The sequence below is a fragment of the Phalacrocorax carbo genome, chromosome 4 (assembly GCF_963921805.1).
Source record: "Phalacrocorax carbo chromosome 4, bPhaCar2.1, whole genome shotgun sequence".
NCBI classification, from domain to species: Eukaryota; Metazoa; Chordata; class Aves; order Suliformes; family Phalacrocoracidae; genus Phalacrocorax; species Phalacrocorax carbo.
The window spans coordinates 78,133,797-78,155,074 of NC_087516.1; the positions used below are offsets into that span (position 1 = coordinate 78,133,797).

The window sequence follows — 21,278 nt, forward strand, 5'->3', positions numbered from 1 at the left end:
TTGTCATATCCCTGAAGACAAACTGACCAGCTCACGCTGCTGTCCTGAAGAACTACAGTGGCTGCAGAACCTCTGAGCAAAGGACTCACTTCTTGTCTGGGCTGCTGCGCACTTGGAAATGTGGACTTGCCTGCTCATTCTCAGAAGTGATAGCGAGCAGCTGCGGAAAAAATGGTTTTCTATTTTCTATTTTTATTGATTTCCTTTTACTTTTGGTTACATTGTAATGGATTACTACATCAAACCAGCAGGGATATCACTATAAAATTGTCAGATAAGGCCCTGAGTAAACACAGGAATCAAACTTTGTAAGTATTGGTACACTTAGAGAAACTACTTTTACATATATAATATAAAACACCTATAGCTATACCTAATACTATGCATATAGTATACTATATACAGTATGAACCTATTTCAAGACTAAAATTATCTTATTCTTTCATCTCTCCATCACCAATCTTACAAAAATGCCAAATGAGTGAGTATATTCCACTTAAATTTGTAAACATGATGACAGCTAACAGAAAAATGAAATAAATAATATACTTCCTCTTTAGGTACTGCATAGTTTATGTTTTCCTGTATGTGTCCAGGTAAAGTCACTATGGAAAAATGAACCTCAAGCTGTTTGGCAGTGGCTGTATTCCTTGAATAGGTCACTAAGCTGTTTGCATACTTGATCTTCACAATTGTGGCTTCCCACTGAAAGAAGCATCAAAACCAAACATGAATTGGTAGCATTTACACAAATACATGAAAAATAAGGGTGGATAAAGGAAAAAAAGTCCTCCAATTTAGACAATGTTTATAACACTAATATGTACCATTACATGCAAGACACAAAAGTGTGCTGTTAGGCCCAGAACAAAATAACTAGTAAGATTAAGAATAATAAGAACAATTTTTATTCTACTTCTCTTTCCTTTGCACTTGTCCTAATTAGTCGCTGATGATGTGAAGATTTACCTTTACTAATGCTTGGTCCCACTGGAAGCAATTAATGCTGATAAAAACAGGCACTTTCCAAGAGCTTTAAACAGGTTATTATCTGAAAAGTCCAACAGTTTTGTCATTATTATAACCAGGTAAGTAAAGACTGAAGATCATGCTGTACACGGCATTACAATTTTTTACCTTCTTGGTATGCACTGTTCCTTTCCCTCTCTTCTTGTGAGGAACATTACTTGGAAGATTTAGTGCTGCATGAACAGCAGAATGGAGAAAAAATAACCCAAATCGTGGCAGGGCTCAAAACCGATCTCTTACACTTGATATGCCGTATATAACTTAGAAGATATCATGAAAAATAAAAGCCTCTGATCCTGATTTCAGGGCAATTATTCTGATTGAGGACTCAAAAAAGCTGAGTGGGCTCCTCTTTAATTAATGTAAAGATGCCAATTTGACTTAATTGGATCAGACCGTATGGAAATCAAACATTTACATATATTGTTCAAGTATTTCTTTCATGCCAAATAGGCAGGCTTAAAATTGACTTCTCTGGACATGTGCAATGGTCAGAATTAACCAAGTTGTTAAGACTTGGTAGGAACAGAACCAAAATACTATCTGAAAGGTATTTTGAACAGACCCCACGATCATGGTATGTTCTGTGAGGCTTCCACTGTCTTTACTGTGCTAGAGGAAAGCTGGCTGTATTTGGCTGTTGTTAGCAGAAATTTTGTCCGATTGACTTACAATTATTTTACCTCACATACAGTCTAACTGCCATTGCTGCACTCACCACAGCTTCCACTTGCTAACCAGCCCTGTGTCCTCTCCTTCCTCCTGCATCAGTGGTATCATTCAGACAGCACAACCGTGTGTGGTTTTAGTATTTGCCTAAGGGGCTTTTAAATTTTAATATTACCAGAGCATCCATAGAAAGTATTCTGTAGTGTATGGAATAATTTGACCTTATTATCTTTGCTGATACTGAGAACGTATTAGGATGGCCCTTGCGCACAATCCCACAGTGGGAGCAGGAAGGTTTGAATAAGATTGTTTTTAACACAGCACAGTTCTTCCAGTCAGTAGCCTGGCTCAACATAAAGCTACTCTTTATTCTACTGTGAAAATATTACACAGGCAAATATTTAATTATGAACAGAACAGTACATGGTTCATATGTGCAACATTTTAATCTGTTAGCATATAAATGTTAATAAATGTTGAGTTAATAATCTATTAATACTAGATTAATATCAGTTATAGATTTGTTCAAATCGAAATGTGAATTTGCTTACTCCATTATTCCTGACTATTTTGATTTTTATTTTATGTCAAAATCAGGTAACTTACTATTTCACCCAGCTTTTCTAAAGCAGGTGAGAAGGCTCTGAAATGGATACACCACAGACAAAAGTCTTCCAATGTAAAAAGGCCGATCTTCCCTGCTGAGAAAGCTGAAAAAACAATAAAGTGCATAGTTGATTATTTATAGGGAAAAGGCACATGTGTAAGACTAAGAATTCAATACAGATTGGAATATCTCTTCCATAGCCCTGAAATGGAATTGTGAAAGGGACACTAAAACCTCCATCTTAGAACTACGCTGACAATTTGGCATTGTGGCTTGCTGAGACAAAGTGGTAGAAAAGCTGGAAAGCAATTTCATTAATAATCTCCACACTCTTTCTCCTGCTTGTGATTCACTTTATTTCAAGTTTTCTTTCCCTATTCCCAAGACTTTCAACTTTTTGCTTTAGCACTTTAAAAGATATCTTTCATTTATAGACTTCCATTTCTTTCCCCCTTTTTTGCCTGTTTCATTTCCCCCTCATTTTAGCTCAGGGGAAATCAATTTTCAAAATTAGCTAGATGGCTGTAGAGGAGAAAAATGTGAACCAGGGAAAATGCATATAATTGCAAAAATATTTTTTTTAACTTTACGAATTGCAGAAATTTCTTCAATATTTTAAAATCAATTTCATAGGTGGGTATCTTACTTTAAAAATAAAGTCTATTGTCAATTATTAAAATTTTGCTCCAAAATACTGATCAGCTCAATTATAAATAATTATGGGACCACCTGGTTATTTGCAACATCAAGAATTTCCTGAGTCCTCACAAGCGAAGTCATCTTAAAAGCAAGAATGACTTAGTTTGCAGAACTGTGTAGGCCACCCAGTGAGGACGTCCAGGGAAGCATAACAGAAACAAGCTTCCAGTCACACACCTCCTTAGGATTAACTGGCTAGTAAAAGCCACAAGACAGGAATCAACAGTCCTTTCCTGCCCCTGAGAACATTACACTCGTGGTTCTTTGTAGGAATTAAGATACAAAGTCTTCAATCACCCTTCAAGCAGATAAGGCAACAGCACACCTTGAAGTGACCATGACTGGAATGGGACTTAATGGTATGCATCTAATGAAAAATGGATTTACGGACTTCCCAGAACAGGACCAGGTTCCAGCAAAACATCCTTCTGTCTGCCCATCACCCAGAAAGGTGATTAAGGTATTATTAAAGCTGATGAGACCATGGGGCTTTTAAAATCTTCTTTCATGTCCAAAATTATTCAGGTGTCTTTTTTTAGGTGTTATTTTTGTATAGATTAGCTTGTGTTTTCCATCTGAATTCTCAATGAGAATGCAGCTGCAGTGTGACCTTGACCTTTTTTTTTTTCTTTTCTTTTAATTTTAGTAGTTACCACCTATTTTAAGATAGGAAATAATAGCAAGCACATTGGGCTTGAAGACAATCCCTAGCAGTACACATTTTAACTGGGGTGTAGCTGTTAATATGTCTATGATATAATTCCCCACAAGTGAAAGTTAGCCAGAGAGCCTACTTACTCAAAGCAAAATAATGGTTAGGGCAAATGTCCTGGGATCTGTAAAATCCACTGTTTCTAAAATTAATCTCTTTTACTCTGTGAAAGAAGGCTATGAGAATTATACACCTGGGAAGTTGCAAAGAACACTATATTATACTTAGCTAAAATTCTTTTCTCATGGAAACTTCTGAAGTCCATGGAGTTACAAAAGCAGTGGGTTTGGCCTGCAGCATCTGATGGGTGACTGGTGTAGCATATCTTAGGGACACTTCATGCAGCATTAGTGTAGGATATGATTTTGTAATAGGTAACGAAACAGCTTTAGGTAAAATGGCACAATTGTACCTTTGAAATACTGGGACTTTCTGGCATAGCCTGACCTATTTCTGTGAGTAGGTTTGAAACCACTTGGGCATGCTCAATGGCAGAGTAGCTGAGCCTACAAATCGCTCCAAACACACCCACACAACTATCCCCTAAAATACAAACTGGTGACAAGCGTAGACACTGTCCTGAGACTCCTTCTGATCTGTGCCAACCAAAATCAGCTCATAAGGATGGACAAAGGTACAGCTGAATGATAGTACACTCTTTCCCCCTTTCTCCTATTTCAAACCATGGTGCCTTCCTGTACGCCCCTGTTTAAGACTTAAGCACCAAGGACACAGTTTTAGAGTGTGCAGAAGGAATGAAGAATTGTGGTTTGCATCCTTTACATGAGATGCACTGCAGCAAAATAGGAGATATGCTCTTTGGTCAGATAAATTTTTAATCAATCTGTGATAACTGCATCTCTCCAAACTATACCTGATTTAACACCTTTCCCCAAATGTACAGACTTCTAAAATGGGAATTAGAAAGTGTTGAAGGACCACATAGGTATTTCTGTTTCATTCTTTCACTTCATGAAATGTTCTGGATACAAAGCCACTTAATTGTATGTCAGCATCTTCTTCTACATTATATAGATTTTACTTTCTTAAAATATTGATCACTTCTGAGGCTGAACAGCTACCTCAACACCTCCATGAATCCCAGGATTTTAAAGGCAGAAATTTTTCTTCAGCGGTGAGAACAGTGTATGTAAGTGCCGTCAGGTAATACTGAGATTACACATCCTGACTGATCTCAATACACACACACATGCATATATATATGCTTTGTATATTATTGTAGTGCCTTGTCACATCCCTCTGGAATGAAGGCGCTGTTCAGTGAAAGACTGCAGATGCAGTGAGCATGACCTACAGCAGCAAGGACAGAACCTGTGCCCTAAGCAATTGCAGTCAGACAGGATAAAAAGCTAAGCAAACAGAAAAATGTGGCGGAGATGAGCAAGATGATTGCAAAAGAAAATAAATAGAGTTTAACATAAAGCAGAAAAGTAGAAAGTTCAGCCTGTCCTTATACGAGTCAAGCTACATTTGCAAGTGAATGCACTTTCTACTAACAGAAATAAAGATCTCCGCTGACAGTGTTTTACATGAAACTGAAAGATCATCAGTTATTTAAGATAGAAATAAAACGAGTGCATGAAGCACTTTGCAGACACTCATACAATCCACTGTAACACTTTTGGCTTACTGAACACTTTGAAACAGAAACTGAACATTTCAGCAGAAGTTAACCCAGCGCAAGAGTCCTTGAAATTGGCTTTTGTTCATCACCCATAGACTATCTACTCTCATGACCCCTCTTTCCTTTCTGCACTCTCTTCTTTTATTATTGCTCACGATTTGTCAGCAGCCAAGAAATTCCTCTGGGTTTCAGTGATTAAGTGCTTCATTTGGACTAATTGTTTCATTTACTTCAAAAGAACAAAGAAATATGTCAAAGCACATTTATTCTTTGGAGGCCGCTTTTGGATATCTGTTGCCAGTTATGATTTTTGGAACTGAAAATTGAAGATTTAACTTTCAAAATATTTTAAGTAAAAGCAGCACACACTGTACTTATTATAGAGGCATGTTGAAGAGGGCATCAAAGTTCTTGCATTTGTGCCACTATCCTTTTCACCGTAAGATCACTAATTTTCCCAGACCGCCTTGGCAGATCTTAGATATGACACCACTGAATTAAGGCTCTTCATCCTCTGCTCCCTAGACAAACAGACAAGATTCAACACAGCAATGTCTGCTGGAAGTGGTGTAGAGAGTAAGAGCAGAAGAAAAAGGAATAGGATAAACTGGTACAGGAGAACTACAACATCAGGACAGCAGAAATTTGGGACTGGAAATGGGAACAAAACAATATAATGTGGAAATATTATGAGTAGACGGGAGGATGAAACAGTTGCTGAGTAGGCACAGGTTGTCACAGGACTTCAGGCCTGATACCCATTCATGGTATGCTGTAACTGCCCAGTCATCTAGCTATGCAGGCTCTTGCACTAAGCTTTAACTGAGCTGTATTGTCTAAATAAATGGGAAAACTGCACCGCCTTACATTTCAGTTGAATTTGGTGTCCATTTTCTTTTTGTCTTTTCTCGGTACAGATAATGGGTCCTCTCCCATCCTGGATGAAAGGAAACTCAAATTTAAGAGAGGAGTTTGACATAGGCTATAGACAAAGACCAGACTAGTAGCAGATTAGGTATTTTTAGGTATTCATTCCCAAATTGCATTTCAGGGACAACTGACCTATGTCTCAGCCTGGTCAATCATCTCCAACTGGTCTGCTGGAAAAGATTAAGCTGTATGTTCACCCAGTACTGTGCATCATGGGTTGTAAGAACGTGGTTCAGGGTAAGCATGCTCTGTTTGTCAAAAAAAATATTTGAAAATCAGTATTTTAAAGTGTACTTCTCCTTTGGCTGCACCTGGACTGCTATCCATTTGAAGTGTTCTCTAGTCTCCCATCCCAGTGCCTTTGAGGCTAACGCTACTACCAAGAGAATGTAATGTACCTTTTTATTATGAACTTTTTATGGCATTACCTCCTTATTATGTCAGTATTCAATAATAATAAAAATGTTAACGGCTATTTGAACTCAACCATTTGCATGTTTCTGCATACTACACAGTTGTTAAGGGAATACAAAATAAACCTCTATGTCATACTTTAAGCTGAACTTCTTGCCTCACTGATGATAAGCCACCTGTGATCCTAATTCTGTGATATATTATAGGCTTTTGTGCAAAACTGAAAGGAGTTAAGTTTGGTGCTACAGCTGATTAACCCGGAGGCAAGTAGAATAAATAAAGGAAGAAAGACTTCATTTTCACACTTTACAATAGTAGCATGTACCCTGATACCATACACAGATAAATCTTAGTGGCTTTTATTTATTCTTGTCCTTTACAGACAAACCAATCAATGCTATAGTGTGAAGCATACTCTACTTGGCCACTGTGTCCAGTCTACTGGAAAAAAAACCAGTTCCCATTATTTTGATGTACCACCCTAGCATGATCTCTAGTACATCATATCTTCAGATGATGTGTGCAGCGGAGTCTGTGGCAGCTGTTAAACCAGCATTTAGTTCACTGATGCGAGACACTAAATTGAAAGAGATTGACTTAGTGTCCTGGGCATTCTCCTAGCCATAAAATGTGACATACTTTGCCTACTTAAGTATTGCTATCTGGAGGAGTGACAAGTTTAGGGGGAAGATGTATCATTGGTATCAGCTCTATTGTGCAATAAAACCTGTGTTCAAGTAATGGTGCCTGCATAGAGCATATTTAAACCAATATTCTTTTAGTTGGAGCAGCTTGGAGTGTTTCTTCTTTCAATGGTCTTTAGTGTTTTCTGGGAGATTTCTTTCAAGGACATTATTAAGTGGAAGTAAGTTTACACGTTATTCCACAGCTACATCTGAAAATAAAGCAGCTCAGTAGTTTGGAGGTGCAGCTGGTAATATCCACAGTTACATAAGTGGCTGTGTACTCTGAAAGTCAGCTGCAAAGTTTTCAAGGATATGGTTGGTATTTACCAACTTTAAGATTTCTTATTTGTTGTCTGTCAAACTAATATTTAAAAACAGAAGAGACTTGAATTTTAAATGGAATTACACTGAGAATTAGCCAGTCACACTAAAGAATAGACTTGTTAATTTGATATTTTTTTTTATATAGACCAGAAAGTAAATAATATACCTGCATTTTGTGTCATGTACTTGGGCATAGTTGTATAAATGTTGCTTCTCCTCATCTTGAAGACAAACAGATTGTAGTTTTTGACTTAATATTTGAACAAACCTGGGGAAAACATCTCATACAAGCAGTTCTGATCTTTCCTGGGAATTCACAGTGAACTTGTCTTTTATAAACCATTCAGGCTGTAGGAAGACTTGAACTCCAGCCCATACTGTAATGAGCAAAGAGGATTTTGGCACTATAAGATAAATGTAATGGAGCTGTCCTAGCTCTCTCTGGTAACCACTGGAAAAACTTAATTAATTTGCCTGCGTTAGACACCCAGCCCTCAGATGGCCAACAGCAGGTGGGGGGAGTCCCATAAAAGAGCAGCCCTTCTTCACTTCTTGTGTTATCAGTCAAAACAGTCTATTCCAAATATAGTGGTGCACAGGAATGCAACAGTTACATTTGAATGTTAGCCTGATTTCAAGGTTAGAGTTAACAGTGAATTAAAGATTGTTCAGATTTGCTGATGTATCATTTTCTGTAAAGCCTGTTGATGTTTTGAAAGGGATGTATGTATTAATTCTTAAAGAAGTACTTTGCATGTGTTAAGAAACAAATAAATAGCCTATACTGATGATGGCAGGACCAAAAAGGAATTCCAGTACTCAAGTATAAAATCATCTCTCCAGCAGCAGCCTAGCACCCTCCTTGATTCTGGGCCTGCTGGCCAGTCTGAAGATTTCTCCACAGGGCAGAAGAGGAAAGATTATTGAGTACATAAATCATCATCTTCCCCCAGAGTATGCCCCATAAAGTCTACTTATTGCGAAGTGAGTTCTGTGAAGCAGATCCTGTAACACCATGTTTTCAGAAAGTATTTACTAAAAGACCGTGGCTGAAGTCCAGGACTGCAGTTCAAGACCACATTTACAGGCATCTGACAGGCATTGCATTCATTATGCCAAGCAACCTATCTAGAGGAATGAACACTACAGCCTCCAACAGACCACCATCTTTGTAACATATTAATTCTCCCACATCACCCTTTCCCTCCTGCCTTCTACTATTCCATGTTCCCATAGGCAAGGAAATACTGAACTTTTTTCTTTCTTTTACTTCTCTAGCTTGATAATTTCCACCAGCTTGCTATCGTCAGGTTTACTCAAGACAGCTCCCTCAGGCCCTTTTTCTGACAGAGCAGAACCAAGAAAGAAACCAAAAAAGAGCCCAAGGCTTTCCTGGTAAGGTATGCCTGTCCCATCTCAAAACCTTGCTGAGCACAAGGCTTTTACTTTTATTCTTCATTTGCATTACTCTAAGAGTTTCAAATATACACTTTTTGGTACTCTGGTACATTACACCTTTTGTGCAACTTTTGCTCCAAGTCAATAGGTTTTGTTTGCTTTCCAATTTCAGACTCTACTCCTGCCTCTTTAGTTTATGTCTTTCTAGGCAAATAAGTAGTTTCCCCCCACTACAGTTTATCATTGTTTTTGTTTTCCTTCTTTTTTGTCTTTTGCACAGCCTGACTCTTTGTGTTGGTGACCTTCGACTTGATTCTACACTGTAGCCTCCTTCCCGGAATATTTGCAATGCTTTGATCATTCTCCTCTCCCCCCTCGTTATTCTGTTCCTCAACTGGGGCAGATATATTAACACCAGCAGCTTTCCATTCTAAGTAAGAGGGCAACTTTTACTTTGGAGACACTCTCTGTCCTGTCCAGTTTTATATTTTGCCTTGTTATTGATAGTAAGTTGACGATGAATGTTGACTACTTATGGAAATTGGGGACATAATTCTCACCATAAAACATTTACTGGAGTAAACTCAACCCAGCAAACAGATTGATATATACAAGGGGAACAATATAAAAGCTATCAGCAGGGCACAGGTTTATTTTATGCAGATGTACAGTTTGCATATTATGGAATTCAACAGCACTCAAGTTTCCAATAACTCCTTTTTTTGCTTGACCAATTTTCTTCATTACTTATAGGTCCCTGCAGAATTCAGAGCTGTTATTATAAACATATACATTACAGAAGGAACATAGCCTGACATGCATACCTTTTTAATAAGGTTTTCAGCAGCTGCTTTTACTGACATTTTTTCATTTCTCTTACACCCTGCTTTTAATGTCTCAGTCTTCATTTGATACTGTAAAACAAAAGGAGTGGAATATCACCACAGAATGTGTTCACAGCTGAATATAAAAATAATCACCCAATGCACTTGAAGCATGAAGGCTCTGTAGGCAATTTCCATTCCTGTTTGCATATGCAATCTATGCATCTAGATTGGAAGGTTATCCTCTCTCCCTATATCAGATTAACACCCCCAAAAAAGCATTCTCAAAGCTCAAATTCTCAAAGCTTAGATTCATAATGGAACATAATCCCTATTGAGTTTTCAGTCTAATATTCAAAAGTAAGCATGCATATTTGTGCAAAGAATTTTGTGAAATCTTCCAAGACCTGCACTTGTGAAACTGTACACCACAAGTTGATGTTCAAAACTTCCTCCATCTCAAAGGGTATGAGCCAAAATAAAGTGTCCTTTTGTCATTGAGGAGTGATTATGACATTCTAAATTTTAATTATGTGAGGTAACAGAGTCAGGAAGAATAAAAAGCAGTTCTCTATCCTACCACAGATATCAATAAAGTGAGTGCCCGATGGTTGTCAATTCAGGTCCATCAGGACTTGAGGCAAGTTTATTCTGGCTCCAGGACCCAGCTCTGATTCATACCAAAGTAGTATATTTTAGGTGTGGCTACATTTACTAAAGAGTGATCTGTACCCAAAATAAAATTGTCATGATCCATCGAAAGAAAAGTTAAAACCCCCTAATTTTCTCAGCTCACATGTCAGTACTAGCAGTGAGAGAATCAATGGGATGCATCTAATATCCCTGTCAGCCAACCTTCCCCAGCAGAAAAGCATCTGAAAGAAGTTTTAGTACATTTTTTCTAGATGTTTTGTTCTTCAGTGTGGGGTATAACTTGTGTTCCCTTTTCAACATGAGGTGCTTCATGATATGAAGGGGAGAAAGAGAGTGAAGCTTCACACTCTGTGGCCAAAGGAGGTGAAAAGTAAGCTTGCAGTGGGATTGCATCAGTAGGCAAATATACCTTTACTCTCTTCAGTGGATTTCTATCAATGATCTAAACCTCTCTTTTCCTTAGCTCACAGCTTAGCTCTGATGCATGGGGTTGGCTTTGTCCCAGCTACGCTCTACCTCTGGCAGTTATGATAGATGAGGGACTCAGATTCATGACCCCTTTACTTCCATTTGAAATAGGCTACAACATTCTGGGCAAATCTGTTTTATTTTTTCCATCCCCATAAATATCAGCAGGCACAATGAAATCTGACCTGCATTAGCTCAGATCTGATACCCACCACTGATGCTCACAGTGCTGCCAGAAGAGGGTTATGTTGAAGTGTTCTGGACAGCTTTACAGATTGAAAATGCCAGTGCCAGCATGTCTCAAAAGAATCTCAAAAGCTGACTGTTGATACAATAAATCTGAAGATGTATCCAACAACAGCACAGAATGAAGAAAAGCTGTGAAGGGCAGGGGGGAAGCTGGGAGAAAAAAAAGCGTTGGAGTTGGTGTTCACTACTATGAATATTGTGTGTATTTTTTGTCAAGAGCTCTCCATTCATAGATCATGCAGGATGCTTAGTCTCCTATCTATAGTGGTGAGGGAACACATCCAGAATTAGTCAGAGGGAGTCTGTCAACTAAAATGATTCCCAAATGCTCTGATACCTTGCAACCTGGCAAGTAAACCTGCTGCCTACAGATATTCCTCTTAACATCTGGTGGTTCTGATGATGATTCTGAGCATGTGCTTGTGCATTCACACTCGCAAAGACAGGATATTGCCCATCGTGCTACATCCTCTAAAGCAAAATTCAAATAATATGTTACCAAGGATGGGACTCTCGAGGAGAGTGTTCACGTCACTGCTATACTTCAACAAAATTACAGCTTTACGTTCCTCTTGGCTCTGGCTGTGCTGCACAACATCCATAGGGCAAAGAAGGAAAGGGCTGAAATTAAAAATAAATCACCTGAAAATTCAGAGGTGCCATGTTTCTTAGAGCGGTGAAGCATGCCAAAAGATGCATGAAGGTGTCCCACCATAAAGAGAATGAGAAAGGTCTGAAAATTTTCTGCCAAAATTGGCAAATTCTGACTGATAATCAGGAAAGTTATTAGTACACACCAACACACACACAGAGTACTTTGGAAGGAAAATCCAGTAGCAGATCATTACATTGAGGCCTAATATTAGAGCATAACCAAAAATTAAGTGTAGCTAGTAAAATATCCTTCTTGCAACAATCTAACTAGATTCTCCCAAAGAGATAATTTTTAAAAGGCCCAAGTTCCTACGTTGCTGGTCATTTTCTCATGTGCAAAGCCATCCTGTCTCTCTTTAGCCTCTGTTTAAGAGATATTAACAGATCCAAGATTTTATCTGCCTATAATGGAGTTCTTATAGTTACTAGGTGCACTCAGTGAAGTCATTTGACAACACTTTGCTCATTTGTCAGACGCAGGAGTATTTTTGTTATTAAGTATTACTTTGCCGTGACATCTGCGTAAGACTCTGCCAACTGCAAGGCTTTGTATACTGTGCTAAGACATTTCTGCTCCTGCAGTTAGGTCCAAGTCTTATTAAAATTAAATGGGTATTTTGAGTCAGCTATGATTGCTTTAAGCTTTGGTTGTATCATCAGCAAAAAAAAAACCCTAAAAATAGTCAAGAAATCTATATTATTTGCTATTTTTTAAACCTGCAATTTACAGTGACATTTAAACCATCTTCCCAGAGCTGCAATTTGACAAGTACATAATTACATTTGACCAGTGATAATCACAGAGACAAATAAAATAACTCACATTTAAGATGGCCTTTCTTAACTGATCTTTGCCTGCAATTAATTATCAATTGTCTGTATGTATATTATTTACAATCAAGAAACAATTTATAATAATCTGATACAATTACATCATATTTTTCTTAATGAAAAACTATACAATGGGTTGCTTAGTTTCTTCTATCCAAACTCAACCAGTGTTTTGAAAAATAGTAGAAAAAAAATTCAGCCTGAGCGAAAAGGAGAAGATGCAATATCAGCCGCATAATATTTTGCTTTACAAGAATTTTTTTTTAAAAAAGTGAACTCAGTTTTATTTTGTGAATGCATTTTGGCTGAAACAAAACGTTGGCCTTTCCACAGCTGTCATGTGACCAATTAATAAAAGACCTAAGCAACAGAAGTAGTTGACTTCAGCATTACAAATGCTAGTCTGCAAACAGAAATCACCCAGAAATAATTTCTGGGATTAGAGCTGAGTTCTGTATTCCCCATTTTCAGTCTTGATTCCTTGTGTTTGTTTGTTTGTTTGTTTGAAATCTTGATTCCTTTCATTTAAATTGTCTTTCTTCCTGATCTTTCTGTAACAGTGGCATGATAGTGCAAGAAACATAAAAAGGATAACAGAGAGTAAGATCTGGAGGGACTGCTCACTTCCCATCATCTTCACTTCTGCCAGGTAGCCCAATTCTGACATGGCCCTCACAGGCCAGGCACTTGGTACTTGTACAGGCAGGGTACTTGTGAGCATCTGAGATTACTTTAGCTACCTGCGTTTCAGATCATGACCCCTATCGCTTGTGATGATAATGACAACACTAAGCTTTCCTCTTTAGCTCAGGTAAAAACAATGGATGCATTTTTTACCTCAAAACAGGTAAATCATACTGTTATGCAAAGAGCCACCTAGAAATCCCTTAGAATAGTTATTTAGGCAACCGGTGACTGAATGCTTACTTATCTCCAAGGAGAACTTCCACTGCTAATGGAGAAATATAACCAGCCTCCCTAATTTATTCTCCACAGATCTTTGTCTTCCTTCCCCACCTTTATTTTAGCAATTAATGAAGTCAATGTAAGTCTTTCCATTGACTTCGGTGTTCTCCAGCAGAAGGCTCCAGCCCTGCCTCTGCGAGCTGCTTTCAGTCCTCTTGACTAAATGGAATTTGTTAGCTTTGCAGCATTCTATATTAATTTATACCACCATGTCTGACAGTCTACCTGGGGGGCAGAAAGGCTATAATTTAACATTTTAAGGTATAGTATGTTCATTAAATGACATGTCTACATTAACTGAGTGTAGAAGTCAACAGAAATTAATTTTTATGTAATAGAGTACCGTATAAACTAATGAGAAATAAAGGAACATTAGTCACCACACCATAACAAAACATTCTCACATCTACATGTGCCCTGGAGAACTGTCACCTAATGCTCCGTGTGATGGATGTCTACCAACAGTGGGCTTTGTTGTCTAAGGTGACTCACCTGGAATTCGTTAATGCTTCTAAACAAAGCCAAGGAATGTTAACATTTTAAAGAGTGCAGTGATACAATAAACCCTTACACTGGATTTACAGTATTGGCATCGTATTTAATTTTAGTACCTGTAATGTTTTTCCACTTTACATGTAGAAAAGCAGTGAAGGGGCTACAATTAATTTCTAGAACATCCCTACACTGCTGTTAAAATCTCTTTTTCCTCTTCTAATCCTAGAGCTAAAATGACTTTGTTTTCTGTATTGATCTGCAGTTACCTCAGGATTAAAAAATATGTATCTTTAAAATTATACTCTATAATATGCAAATTTGCACACCACATAAACAGATTACTGAAATGACACAAACGTAAATGGAAGAGCAAAATATTCTTATGAATGATATTGCTTTTTTCATGCTGTATTTAGTCCATGTTTAGTGTACACTCCTTAGGTCAGATGATTTCTTATGGTACCTGACAGCAGCAAATTCTGTAAAAAATTGCATGCACTAAATTTACCCAAAAAACATTGGAAAAGATGGGCTGGGACTAAAACCTACTGAAACCCTAATGAATATTTCAATTCAAGTTGCTTTGGATCAGTCCACAAACACAAACTACCTTTTGTAAATAAACATTTTACAATATTAAGTCATAAAATACTCCTACTTTCTTGTTCATTACAATATCACTTTCCTTACGTTATTCACCTTCCAAATTATATATCTATGTATACATTATATATACACACAGACCTTTTTCCACAAGTGAGACAATATATTGAGACATAGCTTTCTTAGTATGCTTCATACTCTTCCCTATTTTGATATTGCCTCTAGTGATCCATTCCTACCCATTTTTAAGAGACAACTAATCCAACTGCACCTCTTGCTAACACCAGATCTTTAGAAATGCATTATAATGGGCTCTCTGAAATTCATGATTCCTCTCACCTTTGACTGAGATTCAGAGTTTTCAACAGCAGCTCCATGTTCTCACATCAGAAAAAGAGATTAACCCCTGAATGTACTTAGGCTTCATGCATCGAACATGAACATCTAGCAGTCCCTTGGAAATTGTATGGTACCATACAACTATGAAATGGATTTTTCTACAATGCCAGAGGGACCTCGCATTTTTAATAGCTTTCTGCTCCAGTAGCCCAGAGAGGAAAATGTCCAGGTATTAGCAATAAGCACTTTTAATAGATATTCACTAATCATAATATTCCACGATATGATTCCTGAAGTAATACCTCTTATTGTAGGCTTCAAAACCATGTGCCAAAGAAAGCATTTAACTTCCACCTGTACTTGTATATAATATCCACATGACAGAATGCATAGAACAGGAGAGTACCAATGAAAAATTATGAAACAAGACCACTTACATGTATAATCATTTCCTTTATAGTAAATATGAGACAAATTGAAGCGTGGCAGACAGCTCTCCACCACTACAAATGTATCCTTACATAAGCTTTCAAATCACTGTGTGTAGGATCTCAAGAGTCTCTGACCCTTGGAAGGTATTTTATTAGGCAGTCAGAATTTTCAGATTTTTTGTCCTCAAAATAAAACAACAAAAATCAACTCAAATCTGGTGCATTTTTAGATCAAGAACAACAGAAAATAAGTCAGTAAAACACTAAGATTAGTGCCTAAATATTACAGAACTACTTCCTTTTTCTCTGGTTTTGTTTTTGGTTTTTTTTTTTTTAATTTGAAAAAACTTCAAGTGTAAAATAAAATCCATTCTTTTCCATCTGGTGTGGAACAAGAAGTTACCTACTATATAACACCAAAGAAGCCTATCCAATTAATAAGGCCTCCATGACACATGTCAGGGTTTATCTGCTGGTTATTGTGGAGGGCAGTGATGCTGATGGAATGTGAGCGCAGGTCCTTTCCTCTGACCGCAGCGCCTTTCCAGATCTCTTCCCAAATGGAAACAAAAACCAGTTGTGACCATCAGAAACCTGATTAATTGAAAGTGGCATTCTGAGCCTGGTGCTGGTGACCCAATGCCTGGGAATTGTCCTGGAGGTTTAAAGTCTCGTGTCCTTCCCAGGGCAGCAATCATACATATAACAAAACTGCCTAGTTAAATTACATTAGCCAACTACTGTTTACAAATTTCAGGATCACATACGGTCTGCCCATTGTTTGGCACAGATAAACACAATCAGCCCTGGCATCTGAAGCTGCTGACAGATTGCCAGCCACTGGTACAGATGGTAGCAGCACAAGAGCGCTAATTACCGATGACATTAATGATGAGGTAACCTGTCTCTCTTCAGCTAATAAACAGATGGAATGTGTTTCCTATTAATTTTTTTCAGATAACAAATTGTTTAGCTTTAATGGCAGAGAGCAACAAAACCAAATTATCTGTTCTTTGGAGAAATTTGTTTTCCACTAATTGCTCTAAACAATCAATAAAAGAATTACAACTGGCATTATCCCACTGGGAACAGAAGCAGAGAAGTCAAAGTCAATTAGCTTCCTACAGTACGATGCACTCAGATGGAAAGAGTCATTACAACAGAGTGTAAAAGTCAAACTATAAAGTATGCAGCTCCATGAACAAAGCAGACTTGGATGGAAAAAAATCTAACAGAGGGCTTTTACATACCTGTCAATTCTTCATATATCACTCCAGTTTCCAGTTTTTCTTTAATGGTTCCAAAAAAGGACAAAAGACAGGTAAGATGACATCCTTGCATCTTATAAGGCTCTGGATCTTAGAAGTGCACTGAGGCTATAAGTCTTCAGAAGTTATGGCTGAGAAGTGACTCATCTACAGAATAAAAAGAACAAATAACCAGCTCAGTTTTCCATCCATCAATGTTCAATCACTACAAATACGATAAATATGGAAAAGCTGAGGACTCCACAGTGGCTAGTAAAATGTTACACAAGCAGGTAAAATAGCTGCCATAGTTGATTTCCCAGCCTTTTCTCCACTGTTCTCCATGGGGAGGAGAGAGGAGCAAGTAATAAATAGGGAAACTGTAGTTGCCACATGATCAGTGCTTAATACAATGGCCATGCTTCAAGTGAGGAGACAAATTCATCGGGACTGGGAGTCCCTCCCTCATGGAAGCACCAGATACCAGCAGTGTGCTGAATGACTCCTCTCAGAGGCAGGATTTCAAGCTCTTGCTGAGTCCCTGAAAGTCCTGAGAAGTCAAATTCTTGTGTCCTGCAGGGCCATGGCTCCTCGCCCTGCCAAGCAGAGCCTCTCACCAAAGCCCACAGCCTGTCCAGGAGGAAGCTGCTGAGAGGCAGTGGTCCCCATTCTCTCACACACTAGTCAGCTAGCAGTCTCTTGGCCCTGTATGCACAGAACCCCTGCTGTCCCACTCCAGACAGGGCTGCTGCAAGAAATTTGTGATTTCAAAGATTTCTGTTTCAAAATTGAGAAGTGGTGATGTGTATTTTTCTATATATCCCCATTTCCCCCACCATGGGCTAATGATACAACAGAAAGCATATATATGTGTGTGTGTGTGTGCGCGCGCATGCGCGCGTGTCTATGTATATACATACATGCAAACTGACTATTCAGGTTGAATATTTTAACTAATTGCAATTGGATCAAAGCAGCAAGCATGTAGCAAGGACAAGTCCCCTGTCCCTGGAAGTATTTAAAAAACTTATAGATGTGGTGCTTAGGGACATGGTTTCATGGTGTAGTGGTGGACTTGGCAGTCTTAGGTTTACAGTTGGACTCAATGATTTTAAGGGTCTTTCCCAACCTAAATGATTCTACGATTTTATGACCAAACATATCAGAAAAAAATCTAAGTACAAGATACAGACATATTCTGCTAGAATAACTTTTCATTGCTGTTTTATCTGATTTTCCTCAAATGCACGGAGCTTTAGATTTACTTTTATTTTTGAAACATTATTCTTGGATTATTTGTTGGTTCCGGTGCATTCAATTAAGAAAGTAACATTTTAACTCACTTTGTGTGTTGGAAGAGACAAGTCTACATTATTTCACATTAATTCCTTGCACCCCACAGTTCCTCATCAGTGAAAAGCTTAGTAGTATATATTTTGCCCTGGAAAACTGAAATCATAGAGCTTTACATGAACCCTTGGCTAATTTAACATCTCTCTTGGGCTGAGCTCCTGACTCTCCTAGTAAGGACTGGGTAAAGAACCAAAGTGCTCTGGTACAGGCTACTTGAATGACAGTGCTTGTTTCCCCCAGGTCATTCCATCAGGACACTTTCCTGCACAGGTTTATTTTTCTACAGCAGTGTCTCTAATTTTATACAGGGTGAAAATTGCTGGCCACCCATGGTCTTAATACATTGAGCAATGTTTTCAGCAGTGATGTAATGTTGTATTTGAAAACACATCTCCCCACTTTCTACTTTATGCTTTTGCACACAAAGGAGTCAACTGACTTTTTCATGCAAGCACAATTGCAAAGGCGTCCAAAACTTTTGTTAAAGGCCACCTACTTTTTCCATGAGTTATCAGACAGAACACAGGCAGCCTATTTAGAAGTGAATAACAATGAATTGCTGTTCTGGGCTGGGAAAGGTTTACATACATCCTCACAGTTCTCTTTATTCAGAGCTTGTATGTAACAACAGCACACAAGCCCTACAGCCACTAAATTAGCAGCACATTGTGACTCCCTCTGTTTCTTTCCATTTGCCTCAAGCGAAATCAAGTTCCAGTGACCTTTTTTGGCCAATGTATATGAAACTGGTTCATTTGACCTCAGTACTGTTTTGTACAAAGCATTAAATATCTTGTACAAAGCAAATGGTACAATCTTTTGGCCATGAAATTCCTATGACTGGGCTTAAGTCAGTTTGTCTATGCATTGCTGAATAATTAAATGTGGGGTGAGGTTTTGTTGAAAAGGAAAACAAATATTTTGTTTAGTTTTGTTGGAAAACTGCTAATTCAAGGGCTATTCTGCTGCTAAGCAGCAAATGGAAATCTTTTAGCACAGAAAACATTCATGATATATAACAGTTCTCAGTTTTTCTTCTTAGCCAGGATTCTTGTAAAGTGAAGAAAACGTCCCTTTATGGCTATATGCACAATAATTAGTTAAGCCACCTGTAACATGCTGTAGTTTCCTAGGCAAAAGAGAGCATATGGTGGTTACAACGGATACTTGATACAGAAGGAAACATCTCTCTTACATAGACTCTGATTACAAAGCCACTTACAAATTTTAAAAATTGCTCTGAATGTCTTGCTTACTTTTCCAGCAGGGATGTTTTCTTCCTGTGCTAACACAAGACAGATTTCCACAGAACGCCAGCTGAGTGCTAGCATTTGTTCTTTACAACATATCCCTCTACAGATGAGACAAAATTCTGCTTTCCTTCTCATTTTGGCAACTACTGCACAGTGGCATTCTGAATCACAAGTCTTGCTTATGATCTATGGAATATACCTCATGTTAGACCGCTTTTCTTCATTAATGCTGGAATCCTCATACTTTACAGATACGCAGGGTGGGTATGTAACAAAACCTAAGTCAGCTCTTACCATGCAACTTTGGTTTTCCCTTCACACGCACAAAGCAATCCTGAAGTGTTTATACAAATGAAAGGAAATCTTTTATCATACTCTCTGCTCATCTGGGTCACCTGAAATGCAAAGTGCAAAATTAAATTCCTGCAAACAGTAAAACAGTTCATTCCTCTTTCTGCTCTCTGCTACACTTCACCATGCACACAATGTGGTAATTGCTTTTGCTTGACTTGTTCAAACAGCCATTTTCATGATGTGACAGCTAGGGCACTAATATATTTATGCCCTTTGTAATCGGCCAGCACTGCTTGTAATTAGGTGCAAAGTTAATTAAGTGCAATACATCTAATAACTGCCTGCCAGTAATTGTAAAGTTTGATTTAGCACATGAACTGTCAAGGTGTCAGAATGGTGTGTTAAAAAATAAGTTGCTAACAGAAAAACAATCCTGCCACAAGCCAGAGAAAAGCACTGTGACAGTGAGTCAGTTGAGAAAAGGAAAAGATATTCAATACTTACTACTCCTGACACCGGGAAATTACCCCACCTGCATGTTGCTAAGTTGTATCTTGCTTTATTGAACAACAAATTGAAATATATTTTTACCAATGTCTTCTGCTATAGACAACCCTTCCCTTTAAAAGCTAAACATATGGTATAGAATTTTTTTAAGACTGTAAATGTCAGTAAGAGAACAGATTTAATTTTTTTAAAAAATTATGCATAAAGAGGATTATAAAAAGAGCCAAGACGGTCCAGAGAGCCACATTTCATGTTTAGGAATCTGGTTTTGTTTGTTTCTTCCATTGCACAAAATACAGCTTTTCTTCTACTGAATGTAAGAGAATATTATACTTGTATATACTTATATAAGTATACTTATATAATACTTGATATATAATACTAGCGCAAATAACTATGCTTTTGCTTTTTGTGCTTTAGCTCATTTCACCATTTCAATTCTTCACCTGGGAAAAAAAAGATGTTGTTCATGATTTTATTCACTACGGGATATCCTCTCTCCAAACCACAGTTTCCAACTACTTGTTCTTGGTTTCAGCTGTTTACTTGTGCTTTTATTTATCTCTCTGGTTTTCTTGAAAACCCGCTCCTCTCTTAATGATTGATCATCCCTTCTTCATGAGCACATTGTGAGTTTTCCAGCTCCATATTCTTCTTTCTTAAATTCAACTTTGATTTGCTCACATGTTCCCTTCTCCTCCATGGTATGTACTGGTATGTATGGTATGAACTGTAAAATGACCTTTTCCTCATGCTAGGCAGTCAGGGCAAGTTTGAGCATAGCTCAAAAAAAAAAAAAAAAAAGCATAGCTGGTCAGTTGGGGGAAAAAACTGAGAAAATAAAAAGAACAAATGACAAATACTGTACATAGAATAATTTAGGACAAGCTGTACATCAGATTAGATTTTACAGCGAGCACAAATGATGAGTTACATATGTACCACAGCAGCACAAAATATGTGTATAGTTCAAGAACATTTGATTATTAACACACTC

At 37.8% G+C, this 21,278-nt stretch overlaps 1 long non-coding RNA gene across 1 annotated transcript; it reads right to left on the minus strand.

Moving 5' to 3' along the window:
- Positions 1-67: 67 nt before the first annotated feature.
- Positions 68-19,862, minus strand: LOC135313183 (uncharacterized). Its single transcript, XR_010372810.1, has 4 exons — positions 19,775-19,862; positions 16,878-17,042; positions 2,305-2,408; positions 68-705 (listed from the first exon to the last, which is right to left on the minus strand). It is a non-coding gene; the product is annotated as an uncharacterized LOC135313183 (long non-coding RNA).
- Positions 19,863-21,278: the final 1,416 nt, after the last annotated feature.